Below are 25,452 nucleotides of genomic sequence, written 5' to 3'. Positions count from 1 at the left end.
ACACACTGCATGAATTCTGTCTCATGGTACCAGCCAGATAAAATAGTGTTCCTCTCCTTCTGTTGCGTGCACGTGTGGAGAAACGGTGTATTTACGCCACAGGCACCTCACACGCTAGTAGTTCTATCAAGGGTCCCATGTGACACAGGTTGCCCATAGTAACCGGCTTAGCTGCAGTCAATGGAAAATAATACATTAAAGAGTAGTGAAAACAACTTCAAACACAGCAGTCTTGAAAGATTCAGTTAGTGGATGTAATGAATCAGATACAAACCGCTCGGGGCTGTTCTAGCACAGCAGAGCTCAACGTGTCAATCACAGCTGATGGCCTGTGAAAACGTAGGAAGGTTTTTTTTGTTTCTCGACCCCATTTGTATGATGGACAGCCCCGTCGTCCAATTACCACCACACGCTGCCAGATCACCACAAGGGTCACATTTAACAGACCTCGGGTGTAGGAAGAACACCTGCATCGTGCAATTTACCACTGGGTTTGTTGACAGTTCTGGATCTGTGACATTTCCAAATGAAGGGGGTTCGGATAACCTTTACTGAACATTTGAAACATACACTATATGTGACAGGCTGAAACTGGTTTGTGATTATGAAAAAATACAAAACTATTTTGTAAATATATAAATAATTAAAATATAAATCAACAGTTATAATGATGCTTGTCAGTGACACAAAAGACCTTTTCTGATCTGAACAATCTATGCAAATGATGTTGACGAAATGCCTAACGGTTATTGTTATGCTGTCATACGCATTTAGCCCAACACAAAGCCTCTCTATGCATGTAGACACATGAGCATATAGAAAAAGACTTGTGTTGAAAGCTAACACACCCGTTCTCCTCAAACATCGTTAGCGGGAAAAAAGTGTGCAAAACTGCTTTGTTCGTGTCTCTTCTCATCCATGTCAGCCGGTACAATAACTGACAATGAAGTGAAACCACTTTGGCAGCCATATTTGAGGTGAGTCATATAACAGCAGGTCTCTGAGGGGCTTCGGCGCTGACAGTAACGCATCCGTGCTCGCTTTCCCAGCTAGATGCTAATTAGGAGAGTGCAGAAACCTCCTCAAAACACAGGTAATGGGTAGACAGCCAAAGATTAGAAGAAAAAGAGAAGATGAATTGCAGAATGGCAAAAAAGGATCAGTATGCACTAATTAGGGTTAATTGTGAGATTTCTACTTGGAATTCTTTTGTCAAGGACAACCCATAATGCAATCCAATTATAGCTCTTTTTTGTGATAAAGAACCTGAATAGTATCCTATACATTGCTTAAAATAACCATTCAGACATGGTCTTTCACATTTAAATCTGACTGTTAAGAGGTGTTCACACATATAACTACTTAAAGGATTGGTTCACTCCAGAATTAAAATTTACTTACCCCTGTGTCATCCACGATGTTGATGTCTTTCTTTCAGTCGAAGGTTTTTGAGGAAAACATTCCAGGATTTTTCACCGTATAGTCAACTTCAATGAGACCCAACGGGATGAAGGTCCAAACTGCAGTTTCAATGCAGCTTTAAAGGGCTCTACACGATCCCAACTGAGTAATAAGGGTCTTATCTAGCAAAATGATCAGTCATCACTTAAAAAAATAAAATAAAATTCTTTACTTTTTGACCGCAAATGCTCGTCTTGCACTAACTCTACATCCATAACTTCAAGCATTAGGCAGTTGTAGCGTATTAAAAAAATTGTGGGATCCTGGGATCGTGTAGAGCCCTTTGAAGTTGAACTGAAACTGCAATATGGACCTTCAACCTGCTGATCCACTTTGAAGTCAACTATATGGAGACAGATCCTGGAATGATTTCCTCTAAAAAAAAAAAAAAGCCACTGAAGTAAGAAAGACATGAACATCTTGGAAGACATAAGGGTGAGTAAATTATCAGGTAATTTTAATTCAGTAGTAAACTAATCCTGTAAGGTTCAATACATCAGTTGAGTAGCTATTAGTTTCTGCTTTTAAGCAACTATGCTGATTTCACTGCTATTGTGTCTATGTTATTAGTTAAGACCAGTTATTATATATACTCATTCTAACGTAGTACGATCGTTTCCCAGGATACAAAACATAAAATGTATCTCTGAACTGTTTTTACCATTTAACGTCTCTTGAGCCAAAACAGACTGAAGTATCTTGAGATTTTCACATTCTGCAGTATGTGCAAATTAAATTTAATCAGTGTTTCTGCAGCCTTCAAAGTGTTCACATTTGCAGGGAACACACTTCAAAGTCATTTTATGAAAGAACGACATAAAAGTACAATTTTGCATGTAAACACTCCGAACAGAAATGATCCGAACACAATTTAGAAACCCATTTCTGTTGATTTAAAAAAAAAATCATGCTATGGAAAATCATCATGATGATAATAAAAAATAGTCAAAAATATGATGATAAAATTTTAATTATGATTTTTTGTCATGATAACTTTTTATCTCATAACTATGAATTAGTATCTCATAATTTCGAAAGTATTCTAACAAATTTATTATATATTCATTTTTACCCATGCAATGGAAATAGGTTTCCAAATACAACACTGGATTTCTAATTTCAAAAAATTAAAAAAAATAATAAAAAAAAAAACAAACAAACAAACAAACTGCAAACTGCAGTTATGTAAAATGTGGCCTTGGACCACAAAACCACAAAACCAGTCATAAGGTTTACAATTTATTAGATTTATTAGATGTATACATAATCTGAAAGTTGAAAAAATATTCAATTCAATTCTATTGATGTATGATTTGTTAGGATTGGACAATATTTGGGCAAGACACAACTACTTGAAAAAAATGGAATCTGAGGGTGCAAAAAAAAAAAAAAAATCAAAATATTTAAAAATCACCTTTAAAGTTGTCCAAATGAAGTTCTTAGCAATGCATATTACTAATCAAAAATTAAGTTTTGATATATTTGCGGTAGGAAATTGACAAAATATCTTCATGGAACATGATCTTTACTTATTCTAATGATTTTTCGCATAAAAGAAAAATCAATAATTCTGACCCATACAATGTATTTTTGGCTATTGCTACAAATATACCCGTGCTATCTTGCATCAGTAGACTTTGTTTGTACTACGCTAAAGCATTCTGCTGATGTACCTGCATGTCTGTAATTAGCTGAAACAATCAAGCTGAAATTACCATCACTTATGCTGTTTTCTGGTACTTTATGTACCTAAATCTGCCATGTAGCAATTGTGACTAACCATGGTGTTTACCTTTTTTTCTTTCAAATAAAGTCAAAATCAAATGCTATCCCCTCCTGTGTTCTGCAATAATGATATTTGCTACAATATAACCCACAGCAGGGTTTAAGCTTACATTTATGCATTTTGCAGATGCTTTTTTTTTTTTTTTCAAGTGCATTGCAAATATACATTTTATCAGTTTGTACATTAAAATCAAGCTAGCACCACTTGAGCTACAGGAACGGGATGTAGGAAGCTGAAGCAATAACATCATTTTTCATCACAATTAACTGAATGCAAAAGCTTGTTACCCAAGTAACTCAAGAACCCAGTTTCCTGGGCTTCCCAAATTAGCAGCCAATCACCCATATGGGAACTAACAGCACATCTGTATTCCCTCTAAATACAAAGATAAATTGAACAAATTGGAATCTGTCTTGAATTTAAGGGATTTCACTGGGACCTGCTGCAGACAAAAATGTAATGAGGTCACAGGGCTGTGGGCTCTCAGCAGGGTCAGTAAGGGACGTGGGGTTTTGGTCCCAGAATGCAGTGTTGAATTATAGGTTTGGCAGCGGTCTTGTACAACAGTTGCTGTTCCTGCAGGATGTGAACATTGAGATCTTGAAAATCGCCGTGCTTCTGGCCCCAAGCACGATTAGGTGCACACAGTGCCAAGGACAGACACAAAGATTGTCTTATCCTTCCGCAAACTCTTTGTCAGAGATTAAACGGTGTCCTAACCAGGAGTAACACAGTAAATTTGTCACATAAAGAATGTCTTTTGAAATCGAATTCTATTCGGAATTAATTCAATTAATTTGAATTAAGGATTCAAACTGGATATGTTTAAAATGTTTACAGACAGATAGATAGACATGACGAACAGACAAAATGAAAATTGAATGATAGCTAGTTATCCGGCAACAAAATGTCCTGGCTGGTTGGGTTAAAAACACAAATTTACATTCAAGATAAAGCTTTTATTGCTTCATTGGTATGCATTTACTTTTACAATGTTTTAAAACTGATGTAAGCTCTTCTCACATCTACAATGAGTGTTTACCAAATGACTCAAATGAAATTACTTAGATAATTTAACTAGCTAATTTGATTAGTGTTGGGTTAAATCTAATTACATTTCCACACAAACTTTAGCCATATGTTGAGATTTGTGCAACACTTCACATATAAAAGGCTAAATTTAATTACCTAAAGACGTTTTTCTTTGCAACAGTGTCTTTAAGGTTTAAGTGCACATTGAGAGACCGACAGAGACTGAAGTTAATTTTGTGAGCCATTTATTATGCCTTCCATGCTTCTTTCCTAATCAATGCTCATCAACCCTCTGATGCCCGGCTAATGGTGTTTTACCGCTCTCAGCCAGTAAACATCTTCTCTCTATGCAGGGCATGCACATATATTAGCAGTATGTGCGTTGTGCTTTTTTGCACAACACCTTCAATGTAATAGGTCCCAATGGGGGTGTTATATATGGGTCTCACACTCTGTCATTCTGATAGACATGGTTTGCGAGTTGGATATACTGTATAGACGGGCTTGTTAAGACCATAGCGCATGCTAAACAAATTGAAGTGGGCATTAAAGAAGGCAGAAATGGCCTCATTCACATGGGGCCTGCACCTGCTGGTCTTGTTTTTGTTTATTTGCGCACATATGGAGTTCATACCCATTAGAACTGATTTACAATGTGATGCAAGACAAGCTAAAGTCCTTAGCTCTGGCATGAAGGTTGACCTCAGACGATAAAACAAGTTAATGGCTTACAAGCCCTTGCTAAATTATTTAGGTTACTTTTGGCTGTTCAGTTGATTTTAAACCTAGCAGTCATGCTTAAATGGATAATCCATTGAAAAAAATTAGTATGTTTACATCATTTGCTCAGCCTTGTGTTATTCTACACCCGTATGACTTTCTTCCATGTGATACAAAAGAAGTTGTATAGAAGAAAACAGTATGAACAATTATTGTGAATAGTAAACAAAGCAAGATTTAGTCAATAATTACTTTATGTTCTAATGTTTACTTAAAAAGGTATCATTTGGCTTCAGAAGACTTGTAATATTGATCCTGAGTTGTATTGACTGATTTTATGGTGCTTTCTTGTCCATTTTGGAGATTGACAGCTCCTGTGTAGGGTTGCAGGAGCCTTTTAAAATTCAAATAACTGTAAAAAAACAAATTTCCATTGAAATCCAGTGCATAAATAAACAGGAAATACAATAAATGGTATATTTAAACGTAATAAGAAAAAAAAAAATCTAATAAGGGTCCATAAAAATACTTTCATAAATACGTGCACTTGTGGATTTTTTTTCTTCTTAGAAATTGCTAGTAAATGTAACAATTTATTACAAAAAATAAAAAATAAATAATAATAATAAAATAAATGGCAATAACACATTAAATGTAAAAGTTTGGGGGGAAAAAGGTAAAAAAGGTTATAAACTAAAATTTTAAAAATAATAAAATTATTAAAGTGTAGTTTATTAATGGAGCTATGTTTCATCTAAGTTAAACAAAAATAATCAGTATTTTACTTAGTGCCCTCTTTTAAATTATTACTATCATTTTAACTTTAACTGTTAACAGCGCCAGGTTCTCTTCTGGTGTCATTATGGGAAAAGTACAGCGTGAACATTCTTTAAAACATCACTATTTGTGTTCCACAGAAGAAAAAAAACATCATACAGGTTTGGAAGAACATGACAGGATTTTCATTTTTGGGTGAATGATATCCTTTTAAATTTATAAAGGAGCTTGTTAACGCAACAACTAAATGTTTCTTCATTAAAGGTCTTCTTGCAGGTCCTGTGACTGGTACATCCTTGTTTACATAGCGAGAGGGACAAACTGGCGCAAAAGCAAACCTCTGCATGTTTCATATCACGTCCCTGAACACAATGAGCCTTTTCACTGCCATGAACTTTTAGGTCCCCATGGCTGTCACATCTATCCTCCTTCATCCTTTCTTTCTAGCATCCTTTCTTTCCCTCCACTCCATCTTTGCAGTGCCTTTCCAGGATTGCCTACACCCTGAAACACAACCTCCTTTATGAGAACCCCAGAGACAAAGATGTCGCTATTCCATAACCAGTCAAAGCCCATTCATCATTTTATTATTTTTTTGTCTTTATTTATGTAATCCGCTCCCTTCACAGTTTGGGTCTTGCTGATTTGAATAATGGCTCGTATAAATTCCATCAGTGTCACATGCTTTGCGTTTCATATCTCTATCACAGGGAACATTATATTGTGGATATCATGAGCATGCTATATTTCACACCATGTTATGGGACATATACTAGCATGATTTTTTAATGCGGCACCCTGCGGTGCAGTATGAGGTCTGTCTTGAGAAGTTCAGAATCATATCTCCTGTTGTTTAACTGATATGTCCTGCCTCATGAATAAGATTTAAAGTGCATCTGTGGAAGTGGAGATTTGTGAAAGAGATAGGACCATTAATCAGACTCTGACCACAGGCATGCTGGGGGATGGGCACCTGCAGGAAACATTGCCGCTGGCATTATTTTGCCTCAAAGGTCTGTGCAACAATATGATGTTTTATTTTAAAAAAGAAGCTGATCTTTCAGCTTCCTATATTCAAGCTAACCTAATAAGGTTACATATGAATAAGGATGCAAAGGTATGACATTAATAAGAAGCGATTGACTTTTTCAGGACCTTTATTCATCTTGTGCAAATCAGGTTGTGCAAATTATACTGTTGGCAGGTATGGTCAGTTTCTGCTTTAGAGTACAACAAAAAATAATATTGTAAAATAAAATGTTTCAAATAAGAAATAAAGTCTTGTTGTGTGATATAAAATTACACTATGAGATTTAAAGTCGCAATTGCTAGACATAAAAAAAGGTTGAAACTACAAGAAATCAAGTTGCAGTTGTGATATTTAAAGTTGGATTGTGAGATATAAAACTGAAGAATATAAAGTTTCAAATTACCTGTTTTAGGTGTAAAACAAAACAGCCAAGTGCATCCAAAAGTATGTGATGATTACAAAAAATTGAGTTAACATGGAAGAATATTCGCAAGCCATATGATACCACGTCTGAAAGAAATATGATCTTTAGAGAAAAAAGTATATATACAGGGAGACTGTATTTATCAGGAATTGATTTAAAAAAACAGGTTATTGCTATAGGACTTTTTAATCCCACAATTTTGACTTTTTCTCAAAATTGTATGATACAAACTCGCAATTCTGACTTTTTCTATTGCAACTGCAAGTCATAAAGTCAGAATTGCGGGATATAAACCCACAATTCTGATTTTTTTCTCAGAATAGCGTAATATACACTCGCAACAGAGAGAAATAAAGTCAGAATTGCGAGATAAACTCTCAGTCTTGTAAATGTGAGTTTGTATCTCATAATTCTGATAAAAATTATGAACTCCAGAGTTATAAAGTCCAATTCTGAGGGGAAAAAAGACTGATGTTTTTTCTTCTGAGAAAAAAAAAATTACAATTGCGGGATAATTCTCGTAATTCTGGAAAAAAAAAAAAAAAAAAGTCAGAATTTTGAGTTTATATCTCTCTGACTTTATTTCTCAGAATTGCGAGTTTGCAGTTTCAGTATGGGTTTGTGTAATTTACACTGTAAAGCAAAACGTCCAAATAATGATGATTTATATTTACTCCAGACCTTATTTTTAGTCATATTCCAATATTTTGACATTATAACTGCAGCACTCCATTTGGCTATTAGCTAACATTAACGTGAAAAAAGAAAAAAGTAATTCAATTTTGAAATTTTTGATTACAAAGGCACTTTGGAATGCAATGATGTAATGTGCACAGTGAGACCAGGAATGTGCATTAAAGAGAAGTAAACAGCATCGATTATAATTTCATGTTAACTTCAAACTTAAAAGAAATGGTGCTTTTCTGAAATCTGGTATGTGTATGGCAGATATTATATTACCTCAAATACACAAACAGCTGAAGGGCACATTCTCACAATCATAAAAGACCATTAACTCCAGTATTTAACAATCCAGCGCTTCAAGATCCGAAAAAAATCTCACTGAATGATCAAACAACATCTAGCGCTGAAGATGATTCGTACAGAGACTGTGTTTCCTGCTGCCTTAGGCATTTGCAAAATGTACAGGCTTGGTGTTCTCCCTGCTTTCTGCTTGCCTCTTGGGAAAGGATGGATAAAGGGAACCCTGAACATGTTTGATAAGACTGACCTCCTTCTCAGGTTTGTCCTTCAGTATTACCTCATCATATCAATTTGCCTTTTGGTGCAACTGATGACGGTGACTGAGCAACTCCAATGACAACCGGTCTGTTAAATAAGGTATGGTGGAGAATCTCCATCACTGTAATCACCGCATCTTTACTACGGCTACCCATTACTCCCCTCCCCCAGTGCTGAACAGACAGAATTGATCTATTTCACACCCACATTCAAAACCACAGAATACACAGGCTACACACAAACACACAGGCGCTGCCCTCTTCTTCCGAGAAAATAATTTAATAAAAAATAATATGAGTGGATCTCAGAGATAGCGGCTTCAAGCCAGTAATCATGAAAAGGGTGCTGCCACGGTAAGCAATGTCTTCAGCATTGACAACAGAAGCTTATATCGTAATTTCATGTAATAGAAAACCTTCAGCAAAGGCTTAAAGGTATAGCTCATGTCCCTCATGTCATTCCAAACCTGTAAGACCTTTGTTCACCCAAAATATTATTATATTATTGACAATATGTTTTTTTGTAAACCACTTTGTAAACATGGTTTTAAAAGGCACTGTATAAATAAACCATTCATTTTTACAAGCTGTATCTGTATCATTTATAAATTAACATTTTCAAACATTGCGTGTCAAGATGATGCATTGCTGCGGATTTCAAGCCAGTGACAACAAGCAGTGAATAAATATTTAAACTTGGATCTGTTTCCAAACACAAAGCTATGTCATAACTTCAACTGGAGCTTGACAGTCCACTATATACCCACACTGAGGGGAAATGTGAATGCAAAACAAAGAATGGGTGTTTAACAAAATGACAGAAAGTTCATTTTTGGATTAAACAATCCTTTTGAAACTCTTTGTATGTTTAACATAACAACAGTACTCTTTTAGTCCTTGATAATAAAAAAATTGAACTGTAGAACTGATACTGTTTGTTACAAAACCAAATCCGGTTTGCAAAGTTTGCAAATGTCAACTCTGTGACATTTCCAGTAATGTTGCATTTGCAAACCAGCCTAAAAAGCAAATTCTGAATAACTTTTCCTCCCTCTCAAATTCCCTTTCACAAGGATTCACATCATATCTGTGCTTCTTTTCAAGTACACCACCCTCATTCATTTATTTATTTATTTAGTGTCGTTCTGCTTTAGAAAACTTTGCCGCCTGCATTTAGCGTTCATGAAAATGAAAAGCGAGATGCAGCACATTTTTTTAGCTTAGGGCGCAGGTGTTCCTCAATTGAATTTGTATGTCTGAGTGAATATGGCATTACACATGGAGATGAGAGGCCTCGCTGTAGGTTTCATCTCTGGCTGCGATGGTTCGAATCCACAGCGAAAATCAGTTAGCCTACACTGCGCTCGGCCACAGAGGTTATCTCACGCACAAAATGAAATCTGGATTGTTTTTGCAACCTTTGAATAAGATAAAAGTATATCATGAATAAGAAAAAGGCCTCATCACACATCGATTTACAGCAATCCTCGAGGACTAGAAAGAACTAGATTTTTGGTGCTTGACCGCAAGACCCGCTAGCACAAAACTAGGGTGTCGTGAGTGGTTCCTCTGCAGTTGCTAAGGTGTTCTGGTCCCTAGAAATGTCTAAGTCCCTTCTTCACTGGTAATTTTATCATCCGCCATCCGCCATGTCAACAGCACCCTTCTTCTCAACAAGCGACACTTCTTGATCCTCACATAAACTGTATGCCTAGAAAATCATTTTATTGGATGGCAGGCATCTGATAGGCACAGAATAATGGTGGCGTCCTGCATTGTTCTATTTGTGGACTGTTGGTGAGAGGAATTTGCCCTAGTTTCCTCTCAGTGGCCTCAATTGGCAGAATTTGGCAAATAAACAGCCTTTATGCCATGAAGGAGTCCCAGTGTAAACTTAGATAAGCATCATGAACATAAAAATGAATAACTGTTGATCATTTATTATATTTCCTTTAAAATTTAAATTGCTTAAATGGGTTAGTTCTTGGTCATTAGATCCAAAAGGAAACATTATCACCCATCGGAAGGTTGATAATGTTCGTTAGAACTTCTTACGAACTTCTTACTGAACTTTGCTGTTGTAAAATATCTTTCAAATAATGAATCATAATGCTCTTAAACTATGCGGAGACCAAATGAGTTATAATTTTGCAGTTAAATAAACACACAAATGTGACCCAACCCAATTAATCAGGGTAACTGTTGCATAATAATGATAATCAGCCCTACTGGATATCATACACAAGCAAGGTTTGAATTTGTAACAAATGAGGCCTATTGTTCCTGGTAGTGGGATTTTAAAAACGTTTAATAGAAAACCAGCAATCTATGGTGTTCTCACAAGCTCAGATGAGCACAATGTTCATTCCTCTGCCACCACTCATTAGCAGCAAATCACCCACTGTCTCAGTGGAGGAACATCCAACTCATTTCTTATCGGGCTTTTCCACACTCTTTACTGTGGACCGAAGAAGAAACCAATCATCGTGCTAATTCATCCTACCGAATTCACTCGTGAAGTCTCAAAGCACGCGAGGCTGCCTTCTGTCACTAATGCGACTTTAATTGTTTTCATTACAGTAGAGTAACTTATCTTGCTGTCATGACACAGATTTAGAAAGAATCTGATTTTCATAATAGGCAGAAAGACTTGATAATCACATCAGAATTCACTCTGATGGCTGCTTTCAATATGTTTTACATTAAAAAGCCTACTTGAGGAGAGGCTATAAGTTCCTCCAAGCAACATATTAGTTTTTGGTTTCTTGAAAATTCCAGTACATGAGGGTTTTCTCAAAGAAAGAAAAGGTAGTGTTGCTTTCTCTAAAAGAAGCTAAAAAGAATGGATAAAGTTTAGGGATACAAGGGAAAAGTCACATGAGAGGAGGCAGTGCCTCAATATCACTATGATTGGTTATTAATCACACCGGCAATGTAATAATGCCTACCTGTGATGTTCAAAGGTGGTGTGCAAATCAGTCTGAAACTGGTAAAAACGTACATAGAAAACAACTTACCCACTCAGACATCTTCACTTTTGGCAATATCCGAATCAAAATCTACCTGAAATTACTGCGGAGGGTTTGATGACTACTCATTCAAAAAGCTCACTATTTTATTATATAATGTAAAAAAAAATATATATTGTTTCATATGCATTTAACCTGCATTCCACCATCAAATGAAACATGAATTTAAAAAACCTCCATCAATGCAAAAATGGGACTTTGCCTCCTCGTTTCAAAAGCTCACCACATGCCACTGCAATACATAGATGATTTTCTAAACAGCCAGAGCATAGAAAATATACTGCGGAACTTCACCAGCTTGCTAAAACCCTTTTTCCTCCTGACGGAAACATTTATTTTAAGACCATATAGCCTGGGGTTCAACGAGAACCCAAGAGCAAGCCAAGCACTCCAAAAAACACAAGAGATCAATCCTGTAGAGGAAAATTAGCATCTATTCAAGTCTAATGTTGGTAGTAAGGATGTCAAGGGCTACCAAGGGCATGCTTTCAAAAGCACAATATGCTTAAAGCACCACATGTGCACATATGAACTGCACAGAAAGACAGAACTGCAAACCAGTGTAAATTTTACATTCACAGATTGTACTACATCCTTAAGTCTCATGAGAACAAAATGCTGCTGATACACCATTATGCTATAAACCAAGAGAAAAGACTTGCAGATCTAACAGCTTCATTCTTTATACATCTATATGGCTTAAGCAAAAAGCAACACAATATACAACATACATATGGTCACTTAAATCCATCTTTAAATACACATAATGCAGTTCTGATTGTAATGCCTACGCTGAACGTTGTCAGAATATCAAACATAGTTTTGTCTCCATATCTGAATCATATAAACAATCTTAATAGCCGTGAAACCACACATTAGGTCAAAAAAGACAAACAGTAGGTTTTCCTATCACAGCTGGAGTCCAGAGTAAGTACGCTGCTTATCTGAATAGCAAATAAGAGGGTTTGATTTCACCTGTCAGATGCGCTAGACTACAGAACGCAGAAAACGCTTTACTATAACTCTCACACATCCCGTAACAGGTTTTCAAAGTATTAAAACACGCGTATCTAATGACAGCATCGAGAATAAAACCCCTCCTCGCTAAAAAAAAAACAAAGAACTGCTTACCTTTCGTAGTAGTTTGTGTGCGAAGTGAGCAGAGCTCGAGCTGTTAGTCAACGGGCGACACCGGAATGTCTCGAGCGATGATGCTTTCCCTTCAGTGGTGCGTTTCTCTTACAAATACGTTCAGTGAAAGGCTGAACGCAGTCAATAGCTTTTAGAAATCCATGGCAACCGAGAAAACCCTCCACAACTTCGCTACATTGTGACCGGGGTTAACACACCCCCTTCCTCAATGACAGTGACTCTACTCACCAACAATATTCCAATTGGTGACTATGAATTTCTCAGAAGTCTTATGGGCATTTATAGGGCACTGAATCACTGCATAACATTCATCTTTACTCAGTTTGTAAAATGAGTTTGTTAAACGAAGATTAAAGTTCTAATGTGTATAAATATATACGTTTTTATGAAATCAAATTGACATAAAACATGACTTAAAAAACAAACAAACAAACACAACAGTTTACACCAAGCTAGTTCTTCGTTCTTACAGTAGCTGGTTGGCTGGTTTTAGAGGGATTTGGAGCACTTTTCAGGCTGGGAGACCAGCTAGACCAAGATGGGAGACCAGCTTAAACCAGCTAAGACCAGCAGAGTCAAAATAGTGTTATGTTAATGGATTTAGAAAAAATATTTGGCCCCTGTTGTGTTTCAGCACCTTAGACAGCAGCACAATTGGTGGCTTTTGGTTAATAGTGTGCCTTAACATTTACAGGCACTACATTGTCATGGAAATATGCATATCATAATATCATAAAATTGTTACTTTTAATATCATTGTAATGCACAAGTAGGACTCCCTATGTAGTGTATAATATAATATAAAGACAGTGCCACAATTTGTTCAGTAAACCACTATTTAATAAAAAAGAAAAAAAATGTAGCAATTTTACGTTTAGTTTTTTCTGAACTGTGACATTAAAACAAAGATTGAATGTACATAACGAGCTGTCATTTTTGTGTACAGACCATACCCTTAAAGTTGCCATCACTGGTGTCAACAGCTTTTGTCAAGTAATACCCCTATTTGAACCCATTTAGTTGAGTTTATTTATTATAGCCAACACATCAGAATTAACAGAGGAAATTCATACCTGCTAAACTGGTAAACGAGTGTCTAACTCGTTCTAGTGGATCTCCTCAAAGGCAGCAAATGACCAGCGAAAATCTAAACTAATCTAATTTGGCCCGATCTAATCTAATTGAGAGGCTTACAAGATCATAGATTCACCCAGCACAAAATGTAATTGGATCTTTTTATGAGGCCCACTGCTCCTCAGTAGGTGCTCTCTTAAATCCAAATTGATTTATTGTCAGCCAGCGGACACCTGTCACATCTACGCGTCTACTGCCGGGGCAGGAAAGTGCTTGCACTACACCAATCTATAGTGATGAGTATCAGACATGTGATGACTAAAAGGTTAGGGGAGTAGCACTGGCTAGTGTAGCAGAACATGTTGCTCAGCTGGAAGCAGATTGGTAACAGTATCTCGGTAGGTTTTTCGTTAGTCAAGCTTAATTGCAGCGTGGATGTCTCTGTGGATTCAGAAAGAAACACTGATATATGACAAACATTTAAATTGTACTATTAACATGTTTCCTACTACTCTAATATTAATCATCAAATTGAATATTTTAGGAAAAAAAAATAGATTCTTGGGTTTTCCAGTGACAAATGGAGAAAAGTCAGTCACCGCTGGGTTAGCAAATAGTTACAACCCTTTTGAAAAGTGTGAGAGTTCACCAGTTCAACCTGAACACAATAATACCTTTTATCTCCACTCTCTCTCCCTCCCTCCCTCTCTCACACACTGGTGTATCACTGGAGCAGAAATGGCTCCATTGACATCCTGAGGACTGTGTAATGAGAATAAATGATGTGGAAAAAAATATGCAGCATGTTTGCGGTCTGCTGACCGTATGCTAGGTCTGAATATGCATGTTGCTCTGAGGTAAAGAAAACGCTGGACTTTAAAGAGGGTTATATGTGCCCCTGGAGGTAGATTACAATTAGACCGCAATATTTTGAGGGTACTGCATATGATCCTTTACATTTGTAACAGGGGAGTAAAGCCCTAAATCAAACAAACATCCTTAACCTTAGCTCAAGTCTTAAGTAGCACCGGTATATTTGCAGCAGTATAGCCAAAAAGTACATTGTATGGGTCAAAATGATTGATTTTTCTTTCATTATTATCCAAAAATCATTAGGATATTAAGTAAAGATCATGTTCCATGAAGATATTTTGTAAATTTCCTACCGTAAATATATCAAAACTTAATTTTTGATTAGTAATGTGCATTGTTAAGAACTTAATTTGGACAACTTTAAAGGCAATTTTCTCAGTATTTTTATTTTTTTTTTTTTTTTGCACCCTTAGATTCCATATTTTTAAATAGTTGTATCTCGGTCAAATATTGTCATATCCTAACAAACCATACATCAGTGGTCAGCTGTCAGGTGATGTATAAATCTCAGTTTCTAAAAATTGACCCTTATGACTGGTTTTGTGGTCCATGGTGGCATATTTGTTTAATTCTATCAGAGGATGTAGAGTAGCCAAAAACTGTACTCAAGTAAAGGTACAAGTAATTATATAAATAATTACTCAAAATTAACAATCCTAATAGTTACTTGAGTAAGAGTAAAAAAGTATCCAATGAAAAACCTACTCAAGTAACAAGTTATTATATATATAGCATCAGAAATTAACTGATTTAGTTCAATTTTTTAACTACGTTAATGTTACTATATATATATATATATATATATATATATATATATATACACACACACACACACACACACACACACACACACACATGTATACATACATATTTAATTAACTGATTTAGGCTTTAACTACCTTAAAGCAGAGATGACATTACCTTGAAGCTGTAGTGTCATCCCTGCTGAAAAAAAGCTGGTTTAAGATAAAAATTGCTGGTTTCAAGGAAGTGGCCAAAACCCCTGTAAAACCAGCCTGCTGACCAGCTATGACCAGCTAAGACCAGGCTGGATGACCAGCTAAAACCAGCCAACCAGCTTTTTATTTTTTTTCAGCAGGGATGCAATCACAGTTTGTTGTTTATGATGATGAGAGATTTTGCAAATGCATATTCATTAGAATTCAGTCAATGAGCACGCTCAGTGAACAACTCATGTTCTTTGCGGTGACAAATCAAAACACCACTGATTGGATATTACATTTATAAGCTCAACAGAAACATGTGTGATTGGTTAGAATGCTCAATGCCGCAGACCGTGCTAAAAAAAAGATTTGATGCAGTGTAATAAAGCAAATCTATAGGGCCTAAATGAAATACCCTGATCGACACGTTTCATTAATTTCACTTTACCTTCACTTTTACGTGACAGACAATCTAGCTTACCACTACTACTACACTATTACGTAAATTAAATTGAATATCTATGGAATTGTTCACAGACAGCACACATGATGTTCAACTAATAAAGATCCTCATCGCAGGCCAACTGTAGAATTTGCAGATTTTGCCTCAACTGACTATAGATCTTTATGTTTTGTGTTCTTAAATTTCTCGTAACAAATGAGCGTTTTGAGGCTGGTTTGTTTAAGGCTTTGAACAGAATCGACTTAAAAGAGTGATTCATTCGCAAATGGGGCATCGTTCATGCCCCAGATATAAGAGACAGAACGCTTGGAATAAATTTGTTAATACCCACCTCTGTATTCAATAAAGGTCTGATAACATTTTTCCTGAATTTCAAATATAAAAAAAATAATTCAGAGGACACATAATTCAAATGTTTTCATTTGCTGTTACTCAAAATTGAATTCCATCAAACATTGATTTCTTCTAAACATTGGCATTATGTTGTGAATATAAACATGTCTGCAAACAAAGCATCGTTTTTGTTATTTTGCCCAATTGTCATTTCATGCTCTATAATGACAGCATTTTATATAAAATCTGGAAGAAATGCCATAGTTTACAGAATAAAACAAATTTTGTTTTATTCAAACATAATTTTTATATTCACAATAGCCTCTAGTCTCTCTCTTTCTCACTCTCTCTCTTTATAATTCACAATTACAATAGCTTCTAGCCTCTATAAATCCACTAATCCAAAAACACAGAACTGAATTTGTGCGCCACACATAATTAACAAATGATCACGCATCTTTGGCTTTCAACTGGCAGCCCATGCATTTCTGGTGTGCAAAAGGGATTACTCTATTGTTTTCATCCACCATTAGGAACCTTTGAAGGGTTTTAAGCAGACCCATGGTCTCTTCCACCCATTCCCTCTGAGTATGTGGTAGATCAAGGCTGAATTTTTGATTCATCAGGCTAAAAGCATGTAGGTTCCCTGGGTGGATGTCAAATCTTCCATTACCTGGAGACACAAAAAGATAAAAACAAAAAGCCTTGTCAAACAACATATTGGGATTTGTCCATGTTTACTGAGCATTGGAAGATAGCAAACCAATATAGGCATTTTTCATACCACATAATCATCTCTCATAATCTTCCTGCTGTAACACCATGTAATGTCCTTTTGCTCCAGCATGCTCATCTGATTACAACCAGATTATGAGAATCTCATATGGGGAGCTATTGACTAGAGGTTCCCTTAATAACCACATAATACCTTTATCACCATTTCATATGCTTCTTCCTGTAATCCTCCCCCCTCTGAAACCCAAGCAAATGTCACTGGAAGATGTGGATTTTGTCAGACCGGATCCTATTGGACGGCCAGTAGTAGGGGCCATGACTGGTGGTGAGCTTGTAATTAAAATGTGTGGATAGCAACGTGGAAAGGCATTTTCCAATTCCACAGTGGACAAAAGATGTGCAGACCCTGGAGAGATCTGTGGTGTTGATGAAGAACTTAATTATATGCTTTCAAAGAATCATTAAATGATAATGAAGCAATGAAAAGTTGAAGACAGGCAGCTTTGATAGGTCTTATAAAAATACTCATGATGTAACCATGCAATGCAAAGAATATTTCTGTAAAGCTCATGCGAGCATAACATTTGAAGTTGTCTCTCGAGCTCCGACGTCGCTCTGTGAGAATTAAACGTGGCATAATTACATTTCTCAGTGGATGATTGCTGCACAATGACAGCGTGTTCATGCAAATAATGACTTTCATTTCTTACGCCGATGCGCCGAAGAGAGGCTTGCATCTCCATATCTGATGTCGCCGGAACACAAAAGAGGCTTCACGCTTCCAAAAGGAAAACCTCCAAGATTGATCTCGTACATCTGAACTTATTGTCGGGCGAATGTAGCCACAGCGAACGAATACTCTGAGATGCTCTTGCTATTCTTCAAAAGAGGCCTCGATTCATCAAAAATTCAACACGGCCCCTTAGGCATTTCATTGACATGTTCGCTCGATTCCCCTGATGAAATTCAGGGATGAGAAAACACAACAGTTTTGCTGTTTGGCCCCCAAATCCCACTGGTGGCTCAAAACATGGTAATAGATTTTCAGTCCCGAGGGATGAGATTTTGCCACATCTCAGCCCACCAGTCAGAAACATAGCAGTTAGCACGCCAAACCGCAAAGGCTCGGGAGAAGGAGAAAAAAGGCATGAATACGTAGGACAGTTGTTTTAGGGGAAAGTACAGGCAATCAATACGCTTAGGCCAGGGGGCAGATGAAATCACAATTTAAGCCGCACAGCTAATTAAAGAAAAGAGACAAAAATCAATAAGAATGGTCCCCAGTATATTGTCTCTACATTTTATGCCCACACAGTGATTTGTAATTGGATATTAAAGGTGAGACAGATGGTTTAGGAGTTTAGTTTGGGGGTAGGGATCACTGATGATGAAAGGAAGGGTAGAAAACAAGAAAAAGGGAGAGAAAACCTCTTTTTTATTTCACATTTTCTGAAGTAAATCTTAATAATACTTGTCTGTGCAAAACACAGAACTATGATGCAAGGGTGTTAGGAATGGTTGCTATATTGCTGCTCTGCGGTTCAGTGCTTTTTTTTTTTTTTTTTTTGTAGTGTGTTGCTATGTGGTTGCTATGGTGCTACTGGCCCCAAGTCTACATGATGTTATGGCTCAAGTCCTTTTACACAAATCTAAGAGATGTTTTACCAATTTTATCGCCCATCAGATGAAAACTGTACTGTAAGTCACACAATTTACACAAAAAAGGGGCCAAAATATTTGAAGAAAAATGTAAAAGAGAAAAGGGATTTAGGGAGAATCAATAAATTATGAATAATTTGCTGCCATTGTGTGGATAAAATGTAACTCATTTGATGAGTTTAATTCTGAAATTATTAAAAATAAAATTACAGGTTTTACATTTTTGGAATCTGATTACGTAATCCAGACGACATGTTCATTAATATTAGGGCTGTCAAATGATCAATCGCGTTTAACCGCATACAAAATAAAAGTTTTAGTTTGTCTAATATATGTGTGTACTGTGTGTATTATTATGTATATATAAATACACACAAATTAATGTATATATTTAAGAGAAATATGTTATGTACATAATATTTATATTTATATATAATATAAATTCTATAAAAAATATAATAAATACATATACTTGTAAATATTTATTAAATATATACATGCATGTGCTTTTATTTATATATACATCATAATTACACACAGTACACACATATATATATTAAACAAACTCAAACTTTTATTTTGTGTGCGATTAATCGTTTGACAGCCCTAATTAATATTAATATTTTGAATATAAACTGTTGGAACCTGGAATACGTTTTTAAGGAGTCTTTGATGAATAAAAAGAACAACATTTACTGAAAATAGAAATCTTTTGTAACAATATATACACTACGGCTCAAAAAGTTGCTGTCAGTAAACTTTTTTTCTCTTTTAAGAAAGAAATTAATATTTTTATTCAACAAGGATGTGTAAAATTAAAAAAAAAATGATAGTAAAATATTTTGTATAAAATATCTATATTTTGGATAAAAGCTGTTATTTTTAACCTTTTATTCATCAAAGTATTACAGATTCCCATGACAAAAAAAATTAAATAAATACAATTAAGCAGCACAACTGTTTTGACACTGAAGACTGGAGCAATGGCTGATGAAAATTAAACTTTCCATCATATGAATAAATTATATTTTAAAGTATATTAAAATAGAAAACTGTTGTTTTAAAATTTAATAATATTTCACAATATTCATTTTTTCTGTTTTTTTCTTTTTTTGATCAAATAAATGCAGGCTTAGTGAGCATAAGAGACTTTAAAATATTAAACAACAACAAAAAACATTTAAATCTTACTGATATATAAAATGCAATAAAATACAGCATTTGCTTATTAAGCATATTAAAAACAACCATAGTGCTTTGCAAAAATAAAATAACAAAATATATACTATACAGTATATATTTTATAGTATAAAAAAAAACTAACTATACAATAATAAGACATACAAATACTAAAATAACTGTTAGGTGACAGACATACCTGGTAATATTGACAGTGAAATACAGATGGAAAAGACAGGGAAGGTCCTCACCTCCTATTATGTTCTGTCTTTTATAGTGCACAGAAAAACAGAATATACCGCTTCTTAGCTGAGTGACAAGCAGTGAAGTCTGACCTGGTGTTTTCACCCCATTCCCTGTCGCCTGCAGTCAGCAGTCGTCTCGCTCTCTGTATTCTGCACCTGAGTCATTTACACTGGCTGACAGACACCCATCAAATATAGCCCTTGGCGTATGCTGTAGCATCTCATAGGAATTTCCTGACATTTATAAAGTGACATGCAAGTAGTTCTTTTAATGGGTTTTAAGTGATATGGCAGGTCTTTTCAGCAAGTTCTTAGATGGCCAGTCTCAGAATGCTTTGGAGGGATAAGGCGTTATAGAAATACTCTGAAAAAGCGAAACATGAATGACTGGTTCTTATAAAGACAAGACACAGCGACGTGAGGAATAAAACCCACGGATCAGCACATGAATCAGTGAATGGTCATCCTTATGGGAAACAGGACTGGTCAGACATGACTGGATGGTGATAGAATGACGTTTGTTTCTGACAGGAACATACGACACCCACATGTCGGAGTCAGTGGACTCCCCCCTTTTCTCTTTTTCCCTTCCTTTTTTTTTTTTCCATTATACAATGGACGCCAGTGTTCCTCCGTCCAGACAGAAGATCTGATAGGTCTGTCTCTTTGTGTGCATCTATGGAAACCATGAAACCAAAAAAAAAAAAAAAAAGTACACAATTTTATAGCTTAAAAAATACAGCACAGCTGCATTTATGTGATCAAATATACAGTGAAAACAGTAATATTATTAAATAAGATCACTATTTAAAATAACTGTTTTCTATTTTAATATGTAAAAACGTAATTTGTTCCTGCCATTACTCTAGTCTTCACATGATCTTTCAAAAAATCATTCTAATATGCTGATTTTCTGCTCAGGAAACATTTATTATTATTTTTAGCTCAGTTGAAAGCTTAATTTAATGTGGAAACCACCATAGTGTTTTTTTCAGGATTCTCTGATAAACAATAAGTTCAAAAACATTTATTTTAAGCATTTATTTGACTTTTTTAAACATTATAAATGTTTTTATTCCTGTTTTTGATTAATTTAATTCATCCTTGCTGAACATAAGTATCAATTCTGACACCGAAGAGAAGGAATTGTTGAATGAAGTTGCTATTTTTGTTTTCTTTGCGCACAAAAAGTATTCTTGTCGCTTCGTTACATTAAGGTTGACCCATTGATGTCACATGGACTATTTTAATGATGTGCTTACTACCTTTCTGGGTCTTGAACGTTTCAGTTGCATTGCTGTCTATGGTCAGAAAGCTCTTGAACTTCATCAAAAATATCTTAATTTGTGTCCCGAAGATGAATGAAGGTTTCACGAGTTTGGAACGATATGAGGGTGAGTAATTAATGACATAATGTTAATTTTTTGGGTGAACTATTCATTTAAGTGACTTTCACCCATTTTATTCAGTCATTCGCCTAACAGCAGATCTGTCCTCAAACAGTTTACACAAATTGAGGTATCTGTGCAGTTATGCACCAAACTTCAATAGTTAGTGTTAGGGGTCTTTTTAAATCCCAGGATCAAAAGTAATAGTGATACTTGCATTAGCACCGACCACGAATAATTAGCATTACTGTTCCACTTTTGCCAGATCTCAAGGCAAACGCTTAGCCTGTTGCCTGTGGATAAATGGGAGATTAGTACACAAGACTACATCAAAGAAAATGAAACAAAGTTGGGTAAAAGAAACTTAATCTTCGTTTAGAGGTCTTGAAGAAGGGACGCAAAGTTCTTCATCTTCTTCCACTTCCTCTTTTTTATATTCTCCTCCCCCAGCTACTGCCGCAACTGCTTTAAAAGCACACAGCGGTTGCTATGGTAATTCAATCTAGGTGGCACGCAGGAAGTTCATTAGCTATCCAAATGCATATCATTACAGCTTGCGTAGCTGAGGGTGATGAATATAGGATTTATTTTTCAGCAAAGCCTTGCTTTTAACACATTCATCAATTCCTTTGTTTTTATAGTGCATTCCTATTATAATCACATGCAAACCATATGCATCTGCACCGTGCCACACTGAAGGGGTCTTTAGATTCGGGGGCCCGTATATATTGCTTTTGTACATCTCCGCCAAGGGATAATCTTGATGGACCTTATGTGTTTATTTCAGGTTTCAGTGTGAGGATCCACAGTGGAGTAAAACAAGCACACAAAAGGGCGGCTGATAAATCTGTCAGGGTGGAGAAAGTGCCCTGCCCCTCGCGCTCAAACACGTCTGCTCGCGCACACAAAGCCAGGCAGTGTTGCGTGAAATTTGCATGTGCCTCTTCGCAATAAGCCTGGCAGCGGTGTGGAAGCCAGACGCTCCGTCTCGCAAGTACTTTCAAATCAAAACTGCGCAGCATGGGACACATTAAACAACATCCTAATCACAGAAGCATTAGAAGCACTGCGGAAAAATAGAAGATGAGTTTACAATCACATTCAATTTTTGCAAAAAAAGTTCTGAAGAAAATAAGAAAGAAGCTCAAAAGTTGCTGTTGTGATGTTATGGTGTTGTTTCAACTAGAGTATATTTTTGTATACTTAAAGGGAAATTCTGTCATTCATTACTCATCCTCATGTCACTCCAAACCTGTAAGACCTTTCAATCTAAACACAAATTAAGACGCAACTACCACGTTCAATGAGCTTTCATTTTGGGGTGAACTATCCCTTTACGTATGCACTATATACAGTTGAGATCAAAAGTTTACATACACTTTGTAGAATCTGCAAAATGTTAATTTTACCCAAATAAGAGGGATCATACAAAATGCATGTTATTTTTTATTTAGTACTGACCAGAATAAGATATAAAGACATTTACATATAGTCTACAAGAGAAAATAATGGCTGAATTTATAAAAATGACCCAGTTCAAAAGTTTACATCCCCTTGATTCTTAACACTCTGTTGTTGCCTGAAAGATTCACAGTTGTGTCTTTTTGTTGATGATTTTTGTTTGGTAATAGTTGTTCATGACTCCCTCGAACAGATAAACTGCCCACTGTTCTTCAGAAAAATCCCTCAGGTCCCACAAATTCTTTGGTTTGTCAGCATTTGTGTGTATTTGAACCCTTTCCAACAATGACTGTATGATTTTTAGATCCATCTTTTCACACTGAGGATAACTGAGGGACTCATATGCAACTATTACAGAAGGTTCAAACACTCACTGATGCTTCAGAAGAAAACGTGATACATTAAGAGCCGGGGGGTGAAAACTTTTGAACAGAATGAAGATGTGTACATTTTTCTTATTTTGTACATTATCTTTTTTTTTTTCATTTAGTACTGCTCTTCAGAAGTTACAGAAGATACATGTTTCCCAGAAGACAAAACATGTGAAATTTATCCTGATCTTCAAATTCAAAAAGTTTTCACTCCCCAGCTCTTAATGCATCGTGTTTCTTTCTAAAGCATCAGTGAGCATTTGATCCTTCTGTAATAGTTGCATATGAGTCCCTCAGTTGTCCTCAGCATGAAAAGATGAATCTCAAAAACATACAGTCATTGTTGGAAAGGGTTCAAATACACAAAAATGCTAAAAAACCACAGAATTTGTGGGACCTGAAGGATTTTTCTGAAGAACAGCGAGCAGTTTAACTGTTCGGGACAAACAAGGGACTCATGAACAACTATCACTAAACAAAAAACACAGCTGTGGATCATTCAGGTAACAACACAGTATTAAGAATCAAGTGTATGTGAACGTTTGAACAGGGCCATTTTTATAAATTCAACTATTATTTTCTCTTGTGCATCTTTCTCTTAACATCTTTTATGTGAAATATCTTACTCAGGTCAAAACTACATAAAAAAATAACATGCAGTTTGTATGATCAAACTTATTTTAGTAAAAAAATAACATTTTGCTGTTTCTGCAAGGCTTTCTGGAAACGTTTTGCTAGTAAAGTACCCATATAACATTTAAGCCATTCAGCTATAAGAGAACACCTTATCATAGGTTTAAATCATAAACAGGAAAGTAAACGGACATGGGACAAATTCTACTTCTATATAATAAGATGGCCCGACAAATTACATCTTGTGATGTGAGATTGTGCCGTGGCTTCTGGCAGCTGCAAAGATAGGCAGACGTTCCCGTTGCCACTCCGATGACATCAGCGAGCCCCCCGGAGCAGAGGAGACATGGCATTTCCTCCTCATCAAGACAAATAAAGCAGCACTTTGATGGTATCATCCAGAGACGAGACCCTCGCTCTCTGACACTGTCAGTCACACCAAACGGCCGAATCGCATTTCCCACTAATCAGGTTCCTGTCTGTGCAGTCTGCGTGTGTATATGTGTGTGTGTGTGTGTGTGAATGCATCTGTTTGTATGAGACAGACATGGAGGTCTAGACTGACTAATGAATAAACTATGCTTCAGAGGATCCTCTTTCAAACGAAAGAGTGTTTTTGTCTGCTGTCTGCATGTTCAAAATACTGTGGAGCATTTGGAATTTCAGTTGTTTTCAGAAGTGCAGAACTGTTATGTAAGTTTATGCTTGTTTTGTTTCAATCTCTGCATTGTTCATTGCAACAGCAACAAGTCGGTAATGAGGTGGAAGTGCATGTGAACAGATGTTTGCTTCTGAACAGATGTCACGGAAACTTCTGCAAGGCGGTAATAGTAATTTGCTTTTCTGTAAAGCTACAATACTTCAGTATGAATTATAATAAAAACAATGACAATACATTATCATAGGGTGTATGTCCTACTTTATATATATTTATATATATATATATATATATATATATATATATATAGCTGCTCAAAAGTTTGGGATCATAAGACTTGTAATGTTTTTTTAAAGAAGTTTCTTATGCTCATTGAAGCTGCATTTATTTAATCAAAAATAGAGAAAAAAAAAAACAGTAATGCTGCAAAATGTTATGACATAAAATAATGTTTTTTTTTTATTGTAATATACTTTAAAATATAATTTATTCCTGTAATACAATGCTGAATTTTCATGAGCTGTTACTCCAGTCTTAAGTGTCACATGATTCTTCAGAAATCATTCTAATATGCTGATTCATTATTGTTGGAAACTGTTGGTGCTGTCATTTTTTTTTTTTTTTTTTTTTTTTGTGATTCTTTTTTTCAGGATTCTTTGATCAATAAAAAGGTTAAAAAGAACAGCATTTATTTAAAATAGAAAGGTTTTCCAACAATATACACTACAGTTCAAAAGTTTAGAGTTAGTAAATTTTTATTCTTTCTCTTTTTTAAAAAAAAAAT

The 25,452-nt window shown here is 35.7% G+C and overlaps 1 protein-coding gene across 1 annotated transcript in view; it reads right to left on the bottom strand.

Annotated features, from left to right (window-relative positions):
* chl1b (cell adhesion molecule L1-like b) overlaps nucleotides 1-12,821 on the bottom strand; it is a 98,199-nt gene extending 85,378 nt beyond the window's left edge. The window contains exon 1 of the mRNA XM_051112134.1: nucleotides 12,632-12,821. The gene's annotated coding sequence lies outside the window, so the exon portion shown is untranslated. The remainder of the gene's footprint in view (nucleotides 1-12,631) is intronic.
* Between the last annotated feature and the right edge of the window lie 12,631 nt (nucleotides 12,822-25,452).

The sequence above is a fragment of the Labeo rohita genome, chromosome 6, assembly GCF_022985175.1.
Source record: "Labeo rohita strain BAU-BD-2019 chromosome 6, IGBB_LRoh.1.0, whole genome shotgun sequence".
NCBI classification, from domain to species: domain Eukaryota; kingdom Metazoa; phylum Chordata; class Actinopteri; order Cypriniformes; family Cyprinidae; genus Labeo; species Labeo rohita.
The sequence above is the reverse complement of the archived record's forward strand: the minus strand, read 5'-3'. Positions and strand labels throughout refer to the sequence as shown.